Source organism: Fundulus heteroclitus, chromosome 5, assembly GCF_011125445.2.
Source record: "Fundulus heteroclitus isolate FHET01 chromosome 5, MU-UCD_Fhet_4.1, whole genome shotgun sequence".
Lineage (NCBI taxonomy): Eukaryota > Metazoa > Chordata > Actinopteri > Cyprinodontiformes > Fundulidae > Fundulus > Fundulus heteroclitus.
In genome coordinates, this window is record NC_046365.1 from 22419177 (window position 1) to 22443108 (window position 23932).

The 23932-nt window shown below is 40.0% G+C and overlaps 1 long non-coding RNA gene across 1 annotated transcript; it reads right to left on the minus strand.

Annotated features, from left to right (window-relative positions):
- Positions 1-20669: 20669 nt before the first annotated feature.
- Positions 20670-23326, minus strand: LOC118563167. Its single transcript, XR_004931066.1, has 4 exons — positions 22933-23326; positions 22574-22806; positions 22362-22480; positions 20670-20907 (listed from the first exon to the last, which is right to left on the minus strand). It is a non-coding gene; the product is annotated as an uncharacterized LOC118563167 (long non-coding RNA).
- Between the last annotated feature and the right edge of the window lie 606 nt (positions 23327-23932).

Sequence of the window (23932 nt, forward strand, 5' to 3'; positions counted from 1 at the left end):
CAGAGTATGCCAAAACATTCAAGTCCGGTCTAATCCAACCAACAGCGGATTTCGTGTTGCCAGTCTCAGGGCCAAATTTGAGGCATGTGTACACCTAATAGTCCCATTGGCATATTATCCTACTGGAGCTGTGGAATTCTGCAGCTCTTCCAGAGTTGGCTCTGTTTCCTGATTAATTCAATTCAATTTTTCAATTAAATTTTCAATTAAATTTTATTTATATAGCGCCAATTCATGAAACATGTCATCTCAAGGCACTTTACAAAGTCAAGTTCAATCATATTAATGTTCATTTCGCCCAGTCCATCAGTTAAAGGAGCAATAAGCAATATTTCACCACTAGGTGGTGCTTGAGCACTGTCTGTTGACCAAAACAAGATGTATGACAAGCTGTGCCTCTCTCTACTGGCACTCCAGCTGCAACGTGGCCCCTCCTTCCCCCCTTTCTTTCTCACCCGTCGCCTCCTATATTTGTAAAGGATAAATTCACAGCAAAACAGCATCACCTTTCGTAGGAACATGTCTAGAGAAGAAGTAAGTAATTTATAACTTTATAATTCTGTTAGCAAGAGAACATTCTGGTAGCGCTCTCCACGAAGTTGCTACAATGCTGCGCTGCTCTGACGGTGGTATTTTAGGGCAGGGAGGGGCTAGGGCCTGAGTGGCAGCTGTTCACATGCACGTACATGTATGTGTGGCCAAGAGACTGGAGAACAACACAGAGAGATGTGGTGTGACGTCATATCAAAGTCCATCTAAAATATCACCTTCAGTTCTTCACATCACTGTTTTTTTAGTCCTTTCTATCTAAAATAATGAAAACTTGTTTATTGCTCCTTTAAGGTGGACACCTACCAAGTCATTTCTTGGTAGGTTTGCAACTGAGCCATACTCTCTTTGTTTCTTCCATAAAGCAAAAACAATCTACGGGATGTTCAGTTTGAAATATCCTTGACCTTTCTGCTGTGTTCTTTGGTCTTCATGAAGCTGTTTGTTCACTTACTGTATGTTCTCTAAAAAATCCCTGAGGCCTTTACAAAGCAGCTGAATTCATTTTGGGATTTACGTCCAGAGGTAATTGGTTGCACTGGATATTGTTTTCGAGATATTTGATTAAAGGGAACTAGATAAATATCCATGCAACACTTTTAAGAACTACGTCTCTAAAAACAAAAAACCCAGCATCGAATTTTTCACCTTCAGAATGACGTACAATTTTCTGCTGGTCTCTCACAACACCCCAATAAGATGTACTGACATTTGTTCAAGGGCGTGCTTTAGATGGTACTGTTTGTTACATCTTCCACTGAGTACTTTAAGGTGTCATCCAAACCAAGTCATTTATTGTAGCCTGCAACAGTCTGCTTTGATCTGAATTTACCCACTTAAAGCGACAGAGACAGTCTTGAGTGTCGGGACATTTACCAGATGGTTTCTGGTTCTCACTCTCTCCAAATCTGTTGGTGCAACTATACAGTGATAAGAGTTGACTAATAATACGTTCCTCATTATATCCAGTGGACAAAGGGCTTTGCATTCTAGTTTTAAGGTCTTCCTAAAGAAACTTTCTTTCCCTCCCTTTCTTTGTCTGTGACTCATGCTACTGGATGGGAATCTGTCCAGCATTTCCAGTTGGATTTATAGCATGTTGTGGGTCCTTGGCAGAAGATCAGGTTTTTATCACACAGCTTGTGGCTTTACAATTATCCTTCGGAGAGGACAGATTACCCAAGACTGTGCAACTATGACCCTGAAGCAGAAAAAATTACTCTCACATTTCTTGTCGTTTCTACTTTTTGCAGAGTGATATTTCAGCTTTTAAACAGCCAGTCTAGTGTTAGTGCACTAAACGTAAAGAACCGTTCACAGATGACAGGCTGTACTGCAAGGTTCTGCTGTATTTAGTGTTTGTAGTTTTTGCATGCAGTTGAAACCCTTTTTGCCTTTCTAAACCCAAAGTCTCCCACTTAAAATGTTCTCTCTTTCATATTCAGGCCATGAGGTTGTAAGTCTGTCGACAGTGTGCACGTGGCAGCTCCGCGTATATGTTTTGCAGAGTTTGGTTTGACATCAGAGATATCAGTGAGCTGATATGCTGCTGGTGTCAGCGTAGCGCCGATCCTGGGGCTCGTCACATGACTTCAGATAGCTCCTGCGTCGAGGTCACAACAGGTCAGGGATGAGTGAAGAGAATATGAGACGTCCCTCCCTGCAGTGGTTTACAGTGAAGGAAATTCATGATCTGCTTCCAAGATACTTTCTAAAAAGCCAACTCGTGCGTGCATCCCAGGTCAGTTTCATAAGAAGACAGTTTCAACCAAAGTGAAAACAATTTACAGTTTCAGGACGGCTGGGATGCATCTTTACTGCTGCTCTGCAGTACAGAGTTGAAACTTCTTGAACTCATTACAAACATTAGATATTAACAGCAAACTCCTATCATCCTATTCTACATTTAAAGTGTAACCCACCCCAAAATTGCCCTTTTTTTTGCAGATAAACTGTATAAATAGGGCCAACTTTTATGTTACACTGAATTTCCTTTTTACATTTTCATTTTAACTTGTTTATTTCTGCAATATTTGTGTTAAAACTGCCTTAGTGCTGCACTCTTAGAGTTGAACATGGCTACTGCAGTTGAATTTTTCTATTGGTTCAAAGGATACATCATTTCATCATTGTAACCACCACATTTTAATCACAAAGTGTGATCACAAAGCAGTAGAACGCTTGCACCATCTAGATGGTAGGCTCCCTCTAAATACCTCAATTGGGTAAGGACCCTTTAGCCAAAGCGGAGGTGCGTCAGAGTTCGGCATGATAAGTGCTGTCCGAATAGTGCAGTCAGTAAGAGAGGAGGTAAGAAAAAGAGCCTGTATGCTTCCTCTAGCAGCTAGTTTAGCATAGGAACCTCAAAATATCCCTTACCGACACTAAGGAGTTATAAGCAATCCCTCAGTCTTTTGTGTGACAGGACGTGTAAGCATAGCCCACTTCACAGAAATTAACGAAAATGTCCGGAGAGCAGAGAGTGTGCACTTTGTGGTTTATTTTCGTAAGGCTGTAGGCCCGAATTTGACTCGCATTATCCATGTGTGTTTCCGTAATGACATTGGAGTTAAAGGCTGTCTGAAATCAGCACAGAAGTCCGAAGCTCCTTTCCTACCCACTGTAGTGTTCTCACTGTTGACACCATGAAAGGTCAAAGAACAGGAGCTAGGAGCTATAATTAAGGGTATTTGGATGGAGCTAGACTCAGGAGTTGGAATGACGAGCATTGGGAGCAGCGTTTGTTGTCCCTTTAAACACTAGCCCTTGCTAGTGTTTGCTAGCGCCAGCCTCTGGCATCGCTGAGTCAGTGCCTTGAGCCAGTGGCTTGAGCTAAAAAGGCTCAGCCCCGCTGGGCTTCACAAAACCTCCATCAGCCACCGTTGACGAGGAGGTGAGAAACCCTCCACCTCAAATAACCAATCTGTGGCAAAACCACCAGATGTCGCCCTGGTCACTCCTCATGTTTCAACATGTCACTTTCCCTTGTCCTGACCACAGCACCGCTTTGCCCCGCCTCTCATTCCCACACTTAGCCCCGCTCCTCAGTGTCTCTTTGGTCCACCCACTTTGGCGGCTTTTACGTTAGGGTGAGTTAAGGAGTTTCAAAGCCTGACAGATACTACACATAATGATAAAAAATTGCAGGTATAACAGGTTTGCTCGTACAGTGTGTGGTGTCAGGTCAAACGACGAGGACGACACGCCACACACAAACAGATTTCACTCATGATCGTTCAGATATCAGACCGGAAATCTTGCGGAACCTCTCAAAATCCAACATGAGTTCAGAGTAAATAAACATGGATGACGAGGGAGAATAATGACGATAGTTTGTTGACTGATTTTAACGGACAAAAAAGCCTAATAAAAAGAAAAGGCTTTGGTTAAAGGAGTGGAGACAGCACAACCGGGGGGCTGTAACTTTGCTTCACTATGATATGAAGGTGAGTTGGTCTCATTTTTTTTTTTTCTCTCGGGATTCTCCTCACATCGCTTTCTGATTGGCTACACGTCATGTTCAACAGGCTGCCTGCTCATTTGTTCGTGGGGGACACAAAACACCAATCCAATATGATGATTATCCCCCATTTTAGGTCGGAGCAGTCCCGATGTTCTACCGAGCGGACCCAATGACTCTTAACACGCCACACATGGCAGGAATACCTCTTAAGATTATCTTCCGAGATACGGCGATAGTCAACACCTCTCGGAAAGGCAGGACAACTCGGCTAAAAATCCTGCCGTGTGAATCAGCCTTTACCCGTTGGTTTTCATGGATTGCCTGAAACTGGGATGAAAGTTTAGTACTGGTGAAATATATTCCATTTTGGAAAGTATAAAAAGTTGAAGGAGAAAATGTTAAACACATTGTAGATTAGATAAATTACTGAACTGATTGGAATTACTGATGGTTCTCATTGTACGTTACATGTTTTTCTGTTCAGCTTGGATTAAGTAAAGAATAAGGAAAGCCGTTTTAGCTGATCATATTTGCTTCTGCAAACCCCAGGTACTTACAGCTATAAATCTGTTTCTATGATTTTATTATAAATTTTATTACAGAACAAACTGTTCACATTTCTTAGATGGAGCAGCTTTTTAGCCTGAGCTGTCTGGTCTTTATTCTCCCGGGTCTCATTCGTATTGCACAGAGAGCAAAGAGCAGACAAAGCGTGATGTATCTTATTGGATTCCTGAGTCGTCTATGCGTATTTGCTCATAAATAAGACGGATTAATGGAAATAGAAGAGAAAAAAAACACCTTCAAGACTGTGATATGGGAAAAATAAGGTGAACCATCGCAAACAAGTATACCTCAGAAACTGAGTGGGCTGCACATCCTTTTGCTCAACCTGTACCATTTAAACTATTACTGATTATACACTTACCCACCACTTTATTAGGTACACATTCCTAGTACCAGGTGGGACCCCCTTTTGCCTTCAGAGGTGCATTAATGCTTTGTGGTAGATGCAACAAAGTAAACATTTTCTTGAGATTTTGGTCCCTAATGACATGATAACATCTCCTGGTTGTTGCAGATTTGTCAGCTGTACATCTATGATGTGAATCTCCCTTTCCACCACATCACAGAAGTGCTGGATGGAGATGGGGTGACTGTGGCGCCCATTGGAGTACAGTGACCTCACTGCCTTGTTTAAAACACCAGTTAGCGATGGTTTAAGCTCTGTGACATGGTTGCATTATGCTGATGAGTGGGGCCATCAGAGGATGGGTCTACTGAAGTCAGGAGATGGATGTGGTTGGCAAAAACACTCAGGCTGTGGGGTTTAAACAATGGTCATCTGGGACTAATACGCTCAAAATCATCTTTACATCACCTGCAGTAGATAGCTGAAAGCATTTGATTGTGGGATTTGCTGTTTTTGTTAACGAGCAGTAGAACACTTGCATCTGGGAAAGATTGGTTGTAACATTGCGCTTGAAAGCAGAGGAGGTAGAAAAGCTATTAAATCGCACCTCCATGATGGTCTTCTAACATTCACAAGAACGACAGCTTAAACAGAGATACCAAAACCTGTTTGCTCCAGTCTACCTCCTCCAGCTCTTCTGGGGGACTCAGACACAGTTCAAGGCAGCTGTATGGTTTTCAGTGGGCTTTTGGCCACATCCACAAAAACTCTAAAGATGTCATTCAGAAAGCATCCATCCTTTCTAGATGCCAAAACTAAGTTTATTTATATAGCACTTTTCAGTAACAAGAAATGTGCTGTAAATGAACTGAAAAACATTGTAGCCATACATAGCAAAGAAATAAGCTAAATAAATCCTTGACTAGAATTCTTTCATAAATTAACAAACATACGGAAGGTTAATAGTTAAGTTAATTGTTTCAATTAATAAGAAGAAATAACCTAAGAATATTCTTGGGTATTTCTGATCCCCTAAGTATATTCTTGGATATTTCTGATACAAAGTAATTTAGTCCAACCTGTCCAAAGCTACAAATAGAATAACTTATTTTGTTTCATTGTTTCACTGGAACAAACTTCATCACTAAAAATTCAAAGCTTAATTTTTCCTATTCAAACATTCCTCAAAGCTACAACTTAGGGTCTCTGATCTGATCTTTCTAAACCACAGCTAAAATGAGAGAATTGTTTCTATTCAGGATAAAGTTTCACTGGAACGAGCTTCATCGCTAAAAATTCTTAGAAAGCTACAGCTTGAGGTCTCTGATCTGACCTGTCTGACACTACAGCTAAAACAGAAAGCAGCATAGTAAGGGAAGAAAGCACAGTTGAGGCGGTGTGTGTGTGTGTGTGTCCCTGTGTGTTTTAGTGTAATCACGTGTGAGTCCGGCCACCCTGCAGTGGTCTTTTTAACCACTCCAGTGCCTATTGGTGGTTCGGGTTGCATGAGATATCACCACTGCACCTGAGAGAAGCACCAGAGAAATCTGAGGGCCTCAAACTGGAAACCTAAAAGTCAGCAACAGAATCAAAGTACCCTCCAAGCGCAGCAATAAATGCACTCCTCTCATTACCAGCAATGCAAATCACCATCTCAGTCTGCTTATTTCAAAGGTACCATTGGCCTCTGCAATGTTGCTAACGTGGGTCAAGATGATCCGACATCACCCAAAGCCCTTTGGAAGTCAGTGTGAGGTCTTAGTCTTAGGTTTCAGCAAACCTTTCCACACCAGATTTTTCTTTCATAACAAATAACCTTTAAATCGGATAAATCGTGTGTCCCAATCAAGTTGCCCAGAAGAGAGACATAGAGCCCCTTGTTAGTCATCAATAGAAAGCAGAGTACCAGTAGGTGGTCACTGAGTGTTGTTCTTTTACCCTCCTCACCACGGACGCACACGACTGCATTATGAAAATGTACATTTTTGTATTGACCCAATGTTTTTCAGCATACCCTGTCGCCCTTTTCATCAACAGTTCCTTTGGTATTTATTTCACTTAAAGATCCTGTTTTATGTTGTGACTATTCCATCCATCTATCTATACCTGCTCATCTGTGCAGGGTTGCAGGTGCCTTTCTCCAGCAGTCATTGGGCGAGAGACAGGGTATACCCATGATAGGCAGCCAGTCCATCGCAGGGCAGACAGCCATGTACTCACACCTAAGGGCAATTTAGAGAGACCAAAAACCCAACAAACATGTTTTTGGACTGTGAGCAGAATCCAGAGTAGCTACTGGGAGAGAAAGTTGGGATTTGAACCCAGCACCTTCTTGCTGCAAGGCAATAGTGCAGACCATTGTGACTCTTGAAGTATTTGTTGGATACCGAGCTTAGATGCTATCTGCTGCTTCCCACAATAATTTGTTTTTTCAAACAAATAACCCAAAATCCCCATGGCAAGATTTGGTTCCATGGTCACATAGACTGAGGATATTGTTTGTTCCATTTTCCCCAAAATAAAATAATGCTTCTGGCTTAGACAGAGCTGAGCTGGCTCAAATATTTGGCGGTGGTAAGTCAGTGGTTAAGGCTTTGTGTTACTGATCAGGGAGGTAAGGGTTCAAGGCTACCATTGAGCAAGACCTGTAACCCTCCAGAAAGTCCCAGAACATGGCTTCTGGGATTTGTGGTGATTTAATTTTTCATTATAAACTAGCTAAAAAATATCTAAATGTGCATGGTGTCAAAAAAAAGAGAGCTTATGTCTGTTTGTCTGGGATATTGTAGGAAGTTACACAATTGATGTTAATGGGAACTAGCAGGAGTTTATTGTAATGAGAAATGGGATTATATTTTCATCTCTCTGAATGCTTCATTACACGTTTTTCTAAGAGTTTGTAGTGCTGAATCAGTTACGTCTAGAAAAATGTTGTGTGTTTTTATTGCCAGGGATAAATCCTTGCATTTGTGTGTGTGTGTGTGTGTGTGTAATCACCATTATCCAAAAACAGGACTGGCGACTGGCGAGACCCTCAGTTCTCAGGAACATGTGTGCTCAGTTAAGGTTTTGGTTGCCTTATTTTATACTCCCTTAATAGCAGCTACTTGACACCCTTTATTGGCCGCCACTAGCTAGTATAGCCTTAGGCTGCGGATCTGCTTTGAGTTTAAAGCATCAACTTTTTACCAACATGATAGATGCCAGCGAAATTGTTTGGCCCACAGAATATTTCTTCCCTGTCAAGGTCTGGCCAGGGTTTCTGTTGACATTTTTATGTGGAGAAGCAATAAAATATTTTGCGGCATTATATTGGCTGTCTTGTAGCGAAACAGGGCAGCTTCCCAGTCTTTCACAGCGCTCCCAGATGTTGAAAGATAATGTCTGACTGACGGTCATATCATGCATGCGGGAAACAAGCAAAGGCAAATGAAATTGGTTCGATCTGGTTATTTTCGGATAATTTGTTTGTGAAACAGAAAGTGCCATGTCTGCAATCCTTTAAATGTAACATTTTGCCATATTCTTGTTATGCTTCTGAAATAAATGTACCTACATTTTAAATGTGGTATGAATTTGGGTCTTTAATGTTGTATTTGACCTATTCTTATTAATGGAATGATAAAGTGCTCAAGTTTTAAAGCACTGTTGAGTGTCACATGACCAAATGCAAGCAGAAAGGCTCAAATACGTACATCCCTGGTATTTGGATAAATATCCCTTGGTGAATTGCTGTCATGTTCACAGCGTGATTCTTTTCCTGTTGTTGAGTGCTGTATTCATTCTTAGCATTCTGGACTGTTCCAGCTAAATCTCTTGATTGCATGCACCTGTTACTGCCCTGATTACTGGCTTGGCTTCACCTGTGTGTGGCGCCACTTAAGCCTACCTTATCCTGAGTTCTGGTGCCAGATTCTGAAAAACCCTTGTGTGAGTAGACCATCCAGCGTTCCTAGCCCGCCTTTCTGTGAGAGACCCTGTTAGTGTTTTTGGATTCCTGCCTGTTTGCCTCGCCCTTGTCGGACTCTCCAGAGGTTCTTGGTATCTGGACAAAGACCTGTGCCTGTTTCTTGTCTCTGCCAAGCCCTCCTGTACCTTTGCCTGTTGGACTGCCTTTGGATTTTAGGACCCTGGACAGGACTCAGGACTCTGCCTGTTGGATTTCCCCACTGGAACCTTGGCTTGTGTCTGTCTGCATGTGTATGACCCTGGACGGTTTCTGGATCCCTGCTCCTGCATCTGGCCAATTTGAGGATATTAATTCCTGCCAGCAGAAACACTTCATAAAACCTCTTGTGGATTCTGTGCCACTTCTCAGATCCAAACAAAGTTAGTGGCTTCCTTACCTTACATCATCTCTTCCTCTGAGAATCAACAGTCACTAACCTGTCTATCTCCCTTACAGTGGTTCCAGTTCCAGAAGGTTCCCGCAACGACTACACCAATCTTTAATAAAATCTTTGAACTTTACTCTGTCAGTCGAATTATTGGGTCCAGACCCAGAACCTAAACAGCTGCAGAAAAAGCTGTTTGGAAGAGCTCAAAATGACCCTGGCTAATTGACTACTCTGCTTGGCAGAAGCGCTTTAGCTCATTTAAAGTGTGTGGATTTCTACCACGGGCACAGATTTTATATATTTTTTTAAGCATAGTCCATATATCCCAATGGGACTCGAAAGGGGATGTCATTTTTCCAGTGCGTTGTGGGATGCGTTTACCATCATCCAAGGTAATGGCTTTGGTTTGCATTAGTTTTTTGGGTATTGTGTGTGTGTGTGTGTGTGAGAGTGAGAGTGAGAGAGAGAGAGAGTGAGAGAGAGAGAGTGAGAGAGAGAGTGTCAGAGCGAGAGTGAGAGAGTGTGAGAGCGAGAGTGTGAGAGCGAGAGTGTGAGAGAGAGAGTGTGTGAGAGAGAGTGAGAGAGAGTGAGAGTGGTGTGAGAGAGAGAGAGAGATACTGTGAGAGAGAGAGTGTGAGAGAGAGTGAGAGTGTGAGAGAGAGAGAGAGAGAGTGTGTGAGAGAGAGAGTGAGAGAGAGAGAGAGAGACGCAAAATGCTTTAAAAATGAACTGTACTAAATAGATAGGCGATGGACTGTACCGAGACAACCTAGACCCTGTTGCAAAGGTTTGCTATCTTGGTGGGATTGCTCCATATCAGCAGTATAACTGGACAAAGCATTTACATGACCTGCCGCCGCCCACCCCCATTCTCGGAAGCTGAGATTTCGTTCTATCTCATCAATCGAGTTATTTTTCATATGATGATGAATTTATAAATGTTACATGTTATAAATGGACAACACAACTTTGGGTGGGTCCAGGATCAAAATTTCTCGTCTTAAATAGAAAACTCACCATATAGCAGGAGAAAACCAGGTTGATATGGTGTTGAACTGACCAGGTGAGAGAGCTGGAGAGAGCAGTCCAAGGGGCTTGCAGGTTCCAACAGAGACGGTCCAGGTCGTGACCAGAGCAATACAGCCGATGAGTTCCCAGCGAGGGCAGAGCGAACAAGAATCTAAACAGGAACCAATAAAGCTGGTGATGTCTACAGAGCACTAAAGATGTTAGAAGAACTGAGGCTTGAGGGCGTGTCGAGTAATGGAGGTGGCGTTTCCACAAAGCTCGTATCGAGGCTTGCTTCATTTAGGGGAGATAATGGTTGAAGCCTCGCTACCCAGCCGTTCTTCTTCTTTTTGGGTTTATTGGCTGTTTACAAACTATTGCAGTGCATTACCACCACCAACAAGACTGGGGTTCAGATTGCCTGTGAGTTTTGATTTTTTTGATAGCTTGGAGAGTAGCGTTTGGAGACAGTTTTTAAAGTTTAGGTGAGGAAGAGCTTGGAGACTGAAGAGAGTGAGGAGATGATAAAGCCAGCCAGGAAGAGGAGGATTTCACCAATGTGGGAATAATTTACTTAATGTCGCCCAGTAAGGTAAATCAAAGATGGATTCATCAGATTTGCTTATCAAGAACTATATATATAATTTTTTACTGTTTCTTACATTAGGTACATTAGCTGGCTCACAAACTGGCACCCTTTTATTAGCATCAGAGGAGGGTGCCTTTCTTTGCCGTCTCCATTTTACGATGCTGCTGCTGAGCTGTCTGCTGTGGAAATGTTTCTGCATCCAAAGTGGTTCCCTTCATAAAATGTTGGAGTTAAGCCTTCAGGAGGAGATGACAAAGCCAGCACCAGCAGTTGGATTGGATGTGGAAGACCACCTCATCAGGCAACTGCGGGGAGAGCTTCAGATTTTTTGCAGTCCATGAGCATCCTATCCCTAGCTACCCTCCTTGACTTTAGATTCAAAGCCATAGGTTTTAGTTGACTGGGGAGAAGCTGGTTGACTGGTGTTACGTAAGCACACCACAATGACTGGCATGTGGGACCACCACTAGATAAGATGAACCCCCAGGAACTTGAAGAACGTCCACTATACCTTTAACATGCCATCATGTCTTCCCTACTGATTTGTTTTAAGTTAGTAATTTCTTTCCTTTTATATGATGCTTAAAGGTTTAGTGCATTTTGTTTTATCGTTGTAAGCATATTACATTAGCTTGTGTATGAATGATGCTGTACAAACAAACTTGCCTTGCCTCGTATGTCTCCATTAAAAAGTTTGAATGTGGGGTTGGGACCATTTCCATGTTGAAACAACCCAACATTTTCCAGTTTTTACTCATTGGATCCAAACTGAAACTCTAGATGAAAGAAAAGTGGCTAAAAATGACCGGGAAGTATCCGCCAGGAATACCGATCCTTCTGCATGCCATACGCTGGAAGATGCTGGAACAGCTTAAACGGCGTCCACGCTGAGGCCAGCCTTCCACTTGCAGGGAAAGAAGATTCTCCTCCAAAGTCCAAACCTCGAAGCTTGACTGACATTGGCAGTGGTCGACTTGAACAAGCCAAAATGCTATCTGAAAAATGGTCAGAAGAGACAATGATTCATCTGCTCGACCACAACAAGAAGTATGTTTGGACGAGTCAAAGTAAGGCTTTCAGGCTTAATAACTTCACAAAAAGGATCTGTTTCACTCTCAGTGGTACTGATGGACTGTATGAGGTGGAAGGAATAATTAAGAAAGATTACCAACCCCTTATTCTTTACCTCAAATCAACAGCAAGATGGTTTCAACTTGGACATAGTTGGGTATTCCAACTAAACAATGATCCTGAACACATCATAACTGGCTAAACTAGGCTAATATTAGCCTCCTGGAATGACCAATGACTGCCCTTAAAAGCCAGTTCCGTGCCTCCAAACATATTATTTTTGCATGACTATTATTATTTCTGAAAACAAGGCCCAAATATCTGGTGAGAATCACGCTTGGACCTTGCTGATGTCAACAAGGGTGCGTGTGTTTATTTTTAAAAGTCTATGTGTATCATTTGTTTTCAAGGAAAAATACATAAATCCTAATTTGTGTGCATAATTATTTTTTCTACAAAAGTTGAGTCTGCACTCACAGTCCACCCTTTAAATCACTAAAAGTTAAAATGTAAAATAACATACATGCTGACAATAAATGCTTGTGATATTTTGACCGTAAAGTTTAGGGAAATAAAGCTAAAATACATTATTGTCTTATGTTTTTTTTGCATCTCTCACAATATCCCCCTCTTGTCGTCAATAAAAGAGCTGGAGAGGTTCCTGGCGATCCATCATAAGGACGAGCTGACATCCAGAGACAGATCAGCAGCTGTCATCGAGAAAGCGAGCGTTTGCGCCACCACCGTGTGACTTAATGACACGCTATTAACAGCGTAGTGAAAGTTGCTGAAGTCAAGAACTGCTGCAGCTGATTATAGACTTTAGCCCTGTCTAAATGTATTTTTTATGCCTTTTAGCAAACAACCTGTTTTATTATGCACTATAAAGTTTAGTTTACATATGATGCATGATTTATCTATTCATTCATTTATTCATGTATAGACATAAATGTACAGTACCTCACTGAATTGTTATCTATTGTAATCACTTCCACCTGTATTCATTTCCTATTTCTGTATAAAAAAAACATTCCCTGTACGAGTCTTTTCAGTTAAAGAGAAAAGATTAAGTACTTCATAGTTCACAAATCATTATTCATAACTTGTCTCGAGAGGTGTACAACGTTAAATATCAATTTCTTTATCTCTAGAGTTTCCAATTCCGGCTTATCTATGAAGGTAGATTTGTGTCTTTATTATTCAATCAAAAAAAAGGTTGCTTCAATCAAAAAATATATTTTCAATAAAAAAAAAATTCACTTCAATTAAAAAAAAACTTTTCAATCAAAGAAAAAAAGTATTTGAATCCAAAAATATATTTGAGACTCAAAAAAATACATTTGAACACTGATTTTCTTTGATTGAAAATGTTTTCTTTGATAGAAGTCAGTTTTTTTTTGTTTGAAGCAATGTTTTTAATTGAAGTAGCATTGTTTTTTGATTGGACCATATAATGGGTAGGACATTTGTGTCTTTATCATTCAATCAAAAAATAAGTTGCTTCAAACAAACAAACAAGGGAATCAATAAAAAAAGTCACTTCAATCAAAAGATAAACGTTTTCAATCATAGAAAATAGTTTTGAATGCAAATAAAATATTTGAGACTCCAAAAATTGCATTTGAACACTTTTTTTTTAATTGAAAATGTTTTCTTTGATTGAAGTAATCTTTTTTTGCGTTTGGGGTATACATGGGTAGGACATTTGTGTCTTAATCATTCAATTCCAAAAAAGTTGCTTCAATCAAAAAAAATATTTTCAATTAAAAAAAAAAAAAATTAAATGCAAAAAAAAATTACCCGTCAATAAAAAGGTATTGTAGAGAATGTGTTTTTTCGTTGTTTTTTTTTTTTTTTTTTTGAAGAAAAAAAAAATTTGAAGTTCAACATTTTTTGATTAAATAACTTTTTTTTTTGAAGAGAAAAAAAGTTTTAAAGTTCAATTTTTTTTGATTGAATCATTTTTTTTTAAGTGAAAAAAGTTTTGAAGTTCAGATTTTTTCGTTTGAATATCTTTTTTTTTTTTTGAAGCTCAAAAAGTTTTGAAGTTCAAATTTTTTCGATTGAATCATTTTGGAACAAACGTACCGTGGTGGGCGGGTGCTTCTCTATTGGTCAGACATGTTTGATTGACAAGTGTCTACACCAACGACGGGCACTCCCCAGGCCAGACAGCTTTTTACCAGCAAGAGGGAACAGCGGTGGAGTTATCGGTAAGTAGATAAAACAGGTTGAAAATAATTGTTGTCATGTTATTAGCCTATTCTGTTGATATTTACAATAAATTGTACGCTTACTAACTTTGTTCACGTTGAGGAATGTTTGTAATGGTGTGAGGTTAGATGTCTAAATATTTTCAGACAGGCAAGCAAAGTGGGCGAACCTATGGCCCCCACGCAGCAGCTTGCTATGTGCTAAAGAGCTACTGTGTTGAGTAAAGTGGCCACAGTGCTGCCTGTTTAGTAGATGCTTTTATCTTGAGAGCGGGATATAGGCTGCTTAAGCTGCTGTTAGTCGAGGTGCATGCGTCTCTCTCCCCCCTCCCCCCATACATTTACCGCTGGGTCCGGTGTCGGCCAAGTGCCATGTACTGTGCAGGGTATGGCAGGCCGTTTTAACATTTATTAGCTTGACTGAATATGTATACCAGACATCTCAAATACATTCCTTCCTAGTCAAAATTTACATTTCAGACATCTACAATAACATTTGTCCTATCTAAAATGAATATTTCAGATATCTTGAATATAATTCAAAGTAGTACAAATTACGTCACTTTCCCCATTCATGTGTATAGGACTTTTATTTACAGACATCTACAATAACATTCTTCCAATCTAAAATAAACATTCCAGATGTCTAAAACTGAATTCCGACTAGGATGAAATCTAATTTCAGATCTCCATAATCCAGTCAATACTAGTCATCATCATTTCAGATATAAAAAATAAATAAAACATTCTAGATATCCAGATATATAATTCTTGACATCAAAAATATATTTCTACTAGTAGAAATGACATTACATATATCCACTACTGATTATATGATGAATTAAATTGGAATTTCAGATATCTAAAATTTCAATATGCCTATACAAGGTTGTGTTGTGAATTGGCACTATATAAATAACATTTAAATAAATTGAATTGAACTTCTGGTCACAAAAAACCAAAACTTTTAAAATAAGATTATAGAATTGTTACATTACAGTTAATCTTTCTCCTCTTCCCATCTCTCAGAGTTACCCTAAAAGCCATTTTGTCTTAGCTGATCAGTGGAGTGGACATGAGTATTTCTCCAGCCAGCCATCAAATAAACGTCACATAGTGCTAGGGTATTTTGTATGTCAGGGTTCGTTTTTAATCATGCCTTCCTCATTCTAGTGAATTCAGTCTATTTTAAGCAGAGGAATTTAGTCTTGGGTAGTCATTTAACTAACCATCCTTTTATGTTTCTTCTGCAGCATTGGAAGCAAAGTTGTACTACTTTGTAGCAAAAATGATTACAGTCTGTGTTGTCCGTGGAGGAGTTGCCCACCATTTTTTCTCAGAAGGGCTGTTTCAGCAATTTGCGGGCTTCCAAAGGCCCCTTTCAGACCAGAAGTTCTGCATGATCACAAACTCCGGGAGCAGCTAATCAAGGTATGAGTATAAACTGTCATTTGTCACCTTCAATACTTTTTAAAATGCTTAGTCCTGGATAATGTGGGCCTACCACAGATGAGGCTTAAAAGCCTCTGTGTGAAGTTTGCATGTTCTCCCTGTGTATATGTGGCCCCCTTCAGGCACACCGGTTTCCTTCCATTGTCCAAAGACATGCACTTAGTATGAGTTTATTGGTGGGACTCATGTGTCCGTCCATCCATTTTCAGACCCGCCTAATCCCTGATGGGGTGGCGGGGGTTGCTGGTGCCTATCTCCAGCGGTCACTGGGGGAGAGGCTGGGTGGACTCATGTGTATTCATCTTTATTCAGACAAAAGAAAGTGAAATCACCAATGAGGCTAATTTTGCCATTGAAGAAGCTGCAGACAGCATTAGCATCAAGGGTTGCCTTAGGCATGTCCCAAACTGGAGAAAAAAGGACTCCCTAGTTCGCTCCGCTGTCAAGTTTATTGTCAACGGACCTATGAGAGTTGCCCACGACCAGTAAAATATTCACACCCTCTTATCTTAACAAAGGTGTTGATGTTGTCATAAGATCTGAGGGGAAAAATGGGTTCCTCCATGTTTCTGTTAGCATACTTGTGTTGTGGTGCCTTTATCAGTAAGATTGATGGACAGGGATATTAATCTATACTTCTAAAAACCACCAACCAGGCCAGAAATCTGGATTTAGTGACAGATTCAGACCTAAATTTTAAGAAACAAGTTAAGGCAATTACAAAATCAGCCTTACGAATATCAGATGAAATGTGTGATTACTTTGCAGGACCTGGAGAAACTAGTCCTTCATTCATCTGCAGTCAGCCTAATTATTGTAACAGCATGTTTACAGATCTACCATTTAAATATACAGGGGTTGGACAATCAAACTGAAACACCTGGTTTTAGACCACAATCATTTATTAGTATGGTTTAGGGCCTCCTATTGCGGCCAATACAGTGTCAATTCGTCTTGGGAATGACATAAACAAGTCCTGCACAGTGGTCAGATTTTAAGCCATTCTTCTTGCAGGATAGTGGCCAGGTCACGACGTGATGCTGGTGGAGGACAATGTTTCCTGACTCGCTCCTCCAAAACACCCCAAAGTGGCTCAATAATATTTAGATCTGGTGACTGTGCAGGCCATGGCAGATGTTCAACTTCACTTTCATGTTCATCAAACCAATCTTTCGCCAGTCTTGCTGTGTGTATTGGTGCATTTTCATCCTGATACACGGCACCTCCTTCAGGATACAATGTTTGAACTAGTGATGGGTCGATGAGGCGTCATGAAGCGTTTCAACACATTGCCAAACTGTATTAATACTGTGCCACTGAATACTGACACCTGCTGGACCTTAAAAATCCCTACAGCCAACCTGGTTGACAGAGTTAACTGACACTGATTTGATGACCAAGTATACACAATACAATTTAAATCATTGTATGTTGCATTGCATTATTTTATATTTTCATTTGAATTAAACATATATTTGATTTTATTTTATTTTTTTAGATACAGTCAATAAATAATGTGAACGAGGATGCTTGTGGACTGGCTTTTATATTTATTTATTTATTAAAATTTTTTTGCTACATGACCTTTCAATGCCGCCCAACCATAAAGGCGTCTGCCCAACCTATCCATCAGTGGCGCGCTCCGATCAGCACCTGCTGCTCACAGAGCGAGACTGTAGTACAACACCATCACACCAGAGTTGCAACATGGTTAAAAATGAACCATTATTAACCGTTACTTTGATTACAGTTCAACTTGGATTTTATTTACTGCGCAGCATAGCTTTGCTGTGCGCAAATGCACACGCGTGCAGCTTAGAGGGAACAGAAACAGTTTGGCGTGTCAGTCAGTTCAAAACAGTTCCTGTATCGGTCACGTGACTTTCCCATGTCGATACGCGCATCGACCCGGGTTTTGCTCTATGAGCTCGACACATGCGCCGACGCATCGGTGTTGCCGGACCCATCACTAGTTTGAACCATTGGATGCACATGGTCCTCCATTCTGGAGGACCATGTGCATCCAATTTGTCCTCTTTTGAACTCTGGTATGTCACCCATAATGTTGTGTGCAGTGCAATATTTTGAGCAAAACTGTGCTCTTACCCTGCTAATTGGACCTTTACACTCTGCTCTTATTGGTTCAATGTGCAATTAATGAAGATTGGCCACCAGGCTGGTCCAATTTGACCATGAAAGCTACCACACTAAAATAAGAGGTGTTTCAGTTTCATTGTCCAACCCCTGTAATAGACAACTGCAGCTCATTCAGCCCTAGCTAAAAACAAACCCTTGGACCACATCAGTCTGGTTCTGAGGTCTTTCCATTGGCTCCCTCACTGTCAGAAGACAGACTTTTGAGTTATGCTGCTGGTCTATAAAGCTCTGATTGTTTTAGGACCAGGATCCATCAGTGGCCTTCTGATCCAACATAAATCCATAAGACCTCTCAGGTCATCTGGATGCAATCTGGACCGGTTCCCATAGTCAGAAGCAGACCTAAAGAAGCTGCATTCAGCTTCTATGCTCCACATGTCTGGAACAAACTCCCAGACTCAGCTAAAACATTTTTATGTAAATCCAGATTAAAGACCCACCTGTTCTCAGGTCTATAGTTAATATTAGCCTGGCGGTCCACCATGCTAATAATACGCTGAGAAATGCAGAGTGGTCACCACGCCGCGGTGCAGGCAGCCTTTGAAAGCACCCATAATTGTTTTGGTCTACAGACAGTGCTAAAGCACAACCTTGTGTCAAAATAATGCTTATTGTTCCTTTAATAAATTGTTTGTTAATCATGTTTGTTTTTTTATATGTACTTTTTTAATGTCCTCTGTACCTTGCTTTAAGGTTTTTGTAGAAATTGTCTTGTACATTAGATGTGCTTTAGAAATAAACTTGCCTTGCCTCTTAGGTTTGCAGAGGGCTTCAAGATTCTGGGGCTACTGAAAGAGCTGCAGAAAAACCCAGCGGTTGTTTCTGACATGTCCGTGTGTGAGGAGAAAGCCCTCACTGCCAGGGACATGAGCCACAGTGGCCTATTCTGCTCAGGGCAGCAATCAGCGCGTTCTGGAGAACCAGTTGGTCTGCTTTTGGAGAGACTGGCTGATTGACATTGAAGGTCTGTTTTTGCATTTTAGTCAATTTCCATAAATTTAAAATTACTTTGTACAATACATCAGGGGTATTTTTTCCATGTCTAACAGTCATATTCTTCTATTGTTCTGTCTTATAGAAGAGTAGGATGGTCCACCCTCTCTCTCGATGTTCACCTTTGGAGCCTCTGCCATCCCTCCACTTGGCTTTTCCTGCCAGCCTGAAATCCAGTTTCTGCATGACACCAAGACAATTGACCCAGAAGCCAATACTAGTGTTGTTGTCCTGTTGTATCTGTCGCTGCACTCCTCCTACAAGGCTGTTAGAATATACATGATGGAGGGAATTTTGCAAGCTCCGACCTTTGGAGTTTCTTAAATGATCACGAATGTGACTATGAAAGGTTACGCTGTAAGGTGATGACGGGTTTGCATGTTTGTCCAGCTGTTGTTAATGTTTTACTTAATTTTAAGGTAAACGTGGTTTTACAAGTCTGAAAAGTGTACCAGTGTTTAAAAAATACTGTTCATATGTTTTTTACTAAAAGCCTTTAGCTGGTCCTGAGGATAAAATATCAGAAGACTGTGCCAGATGATTCAGGTTCTGTCATTAAACTTGTGAAATGGTTTTAGATTTTAACAACTTTCAGGAAGTTGACAAATTGTTATCCAAGACCATCATATGTTCTCTTCTAGGTTTGTCTTTATGGCAATAAAGAAAATACTCAAAATTAAAGTTTGATACATAAAAAAATATTAAACTGAACTTATCATGGCCACTAATGACAAAGAAAAAATAAATAAACAGATATTTTTGCCAAAAGGAGGGAGAAGTTTAACACAAGAAGAGGGCCAAAATAAAAATGTGTTTCTTAAAAGAAAGAGAATGAATAAATTTCGTCCCACTTAATGATTGTGTCCCACTTGTTGATTCTTCACGAAAACATGCAGTTTTATATCTTTATGTTTGAAGCCTGAAATTTGGCCAAAGGTTGAAAAGTTCAAGGGGGCTAAATACTTTCAGAAGGTTCTATATGTGAGATCATGTTGATCCAGACAACTCCTGTAAGACAGCAGCTCCAGATGTAAGGGAGAGGTTGAAACATAAGATATGCAAACTATATAGAATTTCCCATTAGAGTCAATAAAGAAGCTGTTTTATATTACCTAGTCTATCTGATGTGTTTGTGCATAATGTGTACAGTCCTTTGGAGTTCTTATAGAAGAGATGTTGTGAGCGTCTGTCGTCTTGACTTAGTTGGGCATCTAAATTTGCAAAACGGAATCTTTCGCTCAGAGCACAATTAAAATGTGGTAGGCTGTGGTAGAAACGCAAACATCCGAAGGTTAGGTTAGGGATACAGTGACGGTATTCATGCTTCTTCCTTTTTTCTGAACTAAAGTTTACAAGTTCCTCACAGCGGCCTGACGGCAAGGTTTCATCGAACCGCACCCAACAGTTATTTCAGAATCAGAAATACTTTAATAATCTCAGTGGGAAATTATTTTCGTTACACGCTGCAGATATAAAAACAACATAATTATATAAATACAACATTCCCCACAAAAGAAAGATATATATATATATATATATATATATATATATATATATATATATATATATATATATATATATATATATATATATATATAAATATTTACAGATCTAAAATAAAGTGATAATGGCAATGTGCAAAAGAATGATTAAATGTCAATAATTGTCAAATGTATTCTGCATCAGAATTACAGACGAGCTGCTGTGTGATTACTTTCTGTGGGCAAACCATGGTGGTACCAAGCCTGTCTGAACTGTTCCAGCCTCCTTTGAATCTCAGGTGGATATACAATATGTAAAGAAAGTCTGTAGATATCACTATCTGGGTTAAGATTCTCTGCGTCCTCCAGACAGTAGAATGTATGGTAGAAATGCTGCAGCACAAGCAAAAATACATCCTGCCAAAGGTGTTCTATGTGCTGATTATGAACTGATTCTCCTGTTATGAAGCCTCTGTGTTCCAGCCCTTGAACTAGATGCATGCATAAAGCAAGCAGCATGTTTTCATCCCCATGGTCTGATCTGACTCTTGATGGTAGTCCATAGTAAGATGTTGCTTTCAAAAACTGACAGAGTACTGTTGTTGCCCTATTGTTTGTACTGCAGCTGAGGTAATCCCACACGGGTGTCCTTCGATGGCACCAAGTATCACAAAGCCCCATCTAGAAAGTTGAAACAACACAAAATAAAATTAGTACTTAAAATAAGGATACAACCCCCTACCTGGAGACAATATACGATAATGATCAGAAAACCCGTATTACAAATAAATCAATGGTTTCAACATTTTTTGCTGAAATTATGAATAATTGAATTAGTATATCAGCAAATATTTGAAACACGTTATCACCTAGTGCTAAAAATCAACATTATCAATCTTCAAAAAGACAAAGTTATATATTCATTGCTGGAAAAACACTCAAGGTCACTATATTGTTTCATTTGATAATTTTCTGTAAAAAGCAATTCAGAGCACAATAACTCAACAATAGAACTTAAAGAGCTACTGATATCAACCTGGAGGGTATCCCAGATAGGAGGCTTAACAAATATGGAAAAGCCTGGTTTCTAGGTTGCTAAATTCTGTTAAAGTGTAACTCTTCCCCAAATCAGCTGTTTGTTGTCAATAAACTCTTAACATGGTTGTTTTATAGTACTATCTACATATCCTGGTCATTATTTTTGAAAAATTATAATGCATATTTGTTGAAATCCGGCTTTTGTGTCCAAAACTCAGTATGGCGCCTTCCTAGGGTCAAACTTCTTGCATTGAATTTCAAATTAACATTAGTTTCTGCACGTGCAACGTAATTCTGAGTGTGTGACATTGGTCCCCTGGCTGCTCAGGACTATAAAAGCCAGCTCAGTCTTAAAAAACAAAACAAAAAATAGAGCATCTTCTTGTGCCTCCATAGAGAGCACTATTGCACTTTTCAAACTCTCTAGCGACCTTTTTTATCTTCAAAAAACAAATTTACCAACTTTTTATGTGTTGTTGGGGAGTGTATGTGAAAGCAATCAATTGTTCTGCAGTTAGTGTCTTGAGGCGGCCGGCAAGGGGCTGCTGAGAGACTGTGATGTTGGTTCTAGGTTGGACATTGGACATGGGCGATCTGCGGTATCTGCCTGCTGTTTGAGACGATACAGAGAGGGTGATCTGGGGCTGACGTGTCCACATTACAAATGAATCATGATGCACAAAGCTGCCGGTGATCCCGCCTGGGTTACAAAGCAGAAAATATATGTTGATTCTGATATATGATAATATATAACAGGACCAATTCTGTCCACCATTTGACTCTGCAGCGCCAGGTTGTGGCTTCACTGAGTCAGGGCCTTGAGCCAGCAGGTCAAATTGATCAGAGTCTGGCCTGCTTGGCTCCACAAAAACCTTCCTACACCGCCGGGGATGAGGAGGGTGAAAAATCCTCCAACTCAAAAGACCGAAACGTGGCGTAACTACCAGCATAACTCTGCTTACTCTCCATGATTCAGTACAGCAAATCAAGCAGCCTGTCTCACTCTCATATATATATATATATATATATATATATATATATATATATATATATATATATGCCACAAACTGTTGGGGTACGGCATATGGTAAGCCCACCTTGCAACAGTCCGACTCCACCTTCTTGCAGCAGATGTCAGGTTTGTCCTTCCCAACATTTAGCGTACCCTGGCCCGTGTGACAATCACATCTTGAGCACGAAGCAGCACCCTCATCATCTGAAAAATACAAACATGAAAGCATTAATGATTAAAAAATACTCTCACAAGCGGATCCAACTTAAATATCAATTTTCTGTAGAAAAGACAAACCTCATTCCCAGAGTTTGGATACTGGTCCTGCAATGTGCTCACACGCTCTTGCAGCTGATTGTCATCTAAGGCAGACAGTCTTCCTCTTATGTGTAGGTCCACCAGCTTTGATTTGTTGTTCAAAAACGACGAGGAACATCCCATCATTTTTGCCTTTTTTTTGATTGTATGTCCTTGCTTCATAAGGACGTCTATGTGCTCTCTGGTAACAATAGATGGTCTGCCACTCCGCCCTAGGAAAACAAATGTTAAGTATTACATTTTATACAGAAGACAACCCAATCTTTAACAGCAAAAAAATAAAATAGAAATCAATTAATAAAAAAAAAAGAAAAGAAATTTTGTTTGTGAGGACTTACCTGAACTAACCCGCCTTATGAAGAAACGACGATCCTCGGTTCGATGGAAATGAGCTATTGCTAGCACTCCAACCTCAGTCAAACTGCTTTACTGTTCATTGTAGGTTTCTGTAGACAATAAATGTTCAATTCTGTGAAGGTTTCTTACACAACTTTCTATTGAACGTCGCTCTCTGTCGCTACACATTCCCTGGCTAAGGGCTCGCTCAGTTTCATGCCCTTTTCTTGCAATTCTGTCAATTACTACCAACGCAAATTGACGGACAGAAAGCGGAATTTACAAAGTTGGATGTCTTACATATTGGTTTCAAAACTTTTGATCATTGATTTTTGATATCTGAAATAAAAACTATGACCGGTAAAAAATGGATTATGGAGATCCAGGGTTAGTTTTCAGACATCCAGAAAGTTTATTTTAGATAGGAAGAAAGTTATTTTAGATATCCGAAAGTAAAATCCCACTACACATAAATGGGAAAAGTGATGTAATTTCTACTATAAATAATTATATTTAAGATATCTAAAGTTTCCACTTTAGATAGCAAGAATTCTGTTGGAGATATCTGAAATACACATTAAGTCAAGACTTTAGCACTGCAAAAAGGGAACTAAAAGTGAGTAAAACTTTCTTGAAATCAGTGTATTCTTCCTTGATTTGAGCAGCTAAATAAGACTATTTGCCAATGGAATGAGTATTCTTACCCCTAAAAGAAGGTTATTAGCTATTCTGCACTTGAAATAAGATGATGTAGATGAACTGTTATTATTTTAAGTGCAAAAATCTTATTCCGTATTTGAGATGTCTGGTATACATATTCAGTCAAGCTAATAAATGTTAAAACGGCCTGCCATACCCTGCACAGTACATGGCACTTGGCCGACACCGGACCCAGCGGTAAATGTATGGGGGGAGGGGGGAGAGAGACGCATGCACCTCGACTAACAGCAGCTTAAGCAGCCTATATCCCGCTCTCAAGATAAAAGCATCTACTAAACAGGC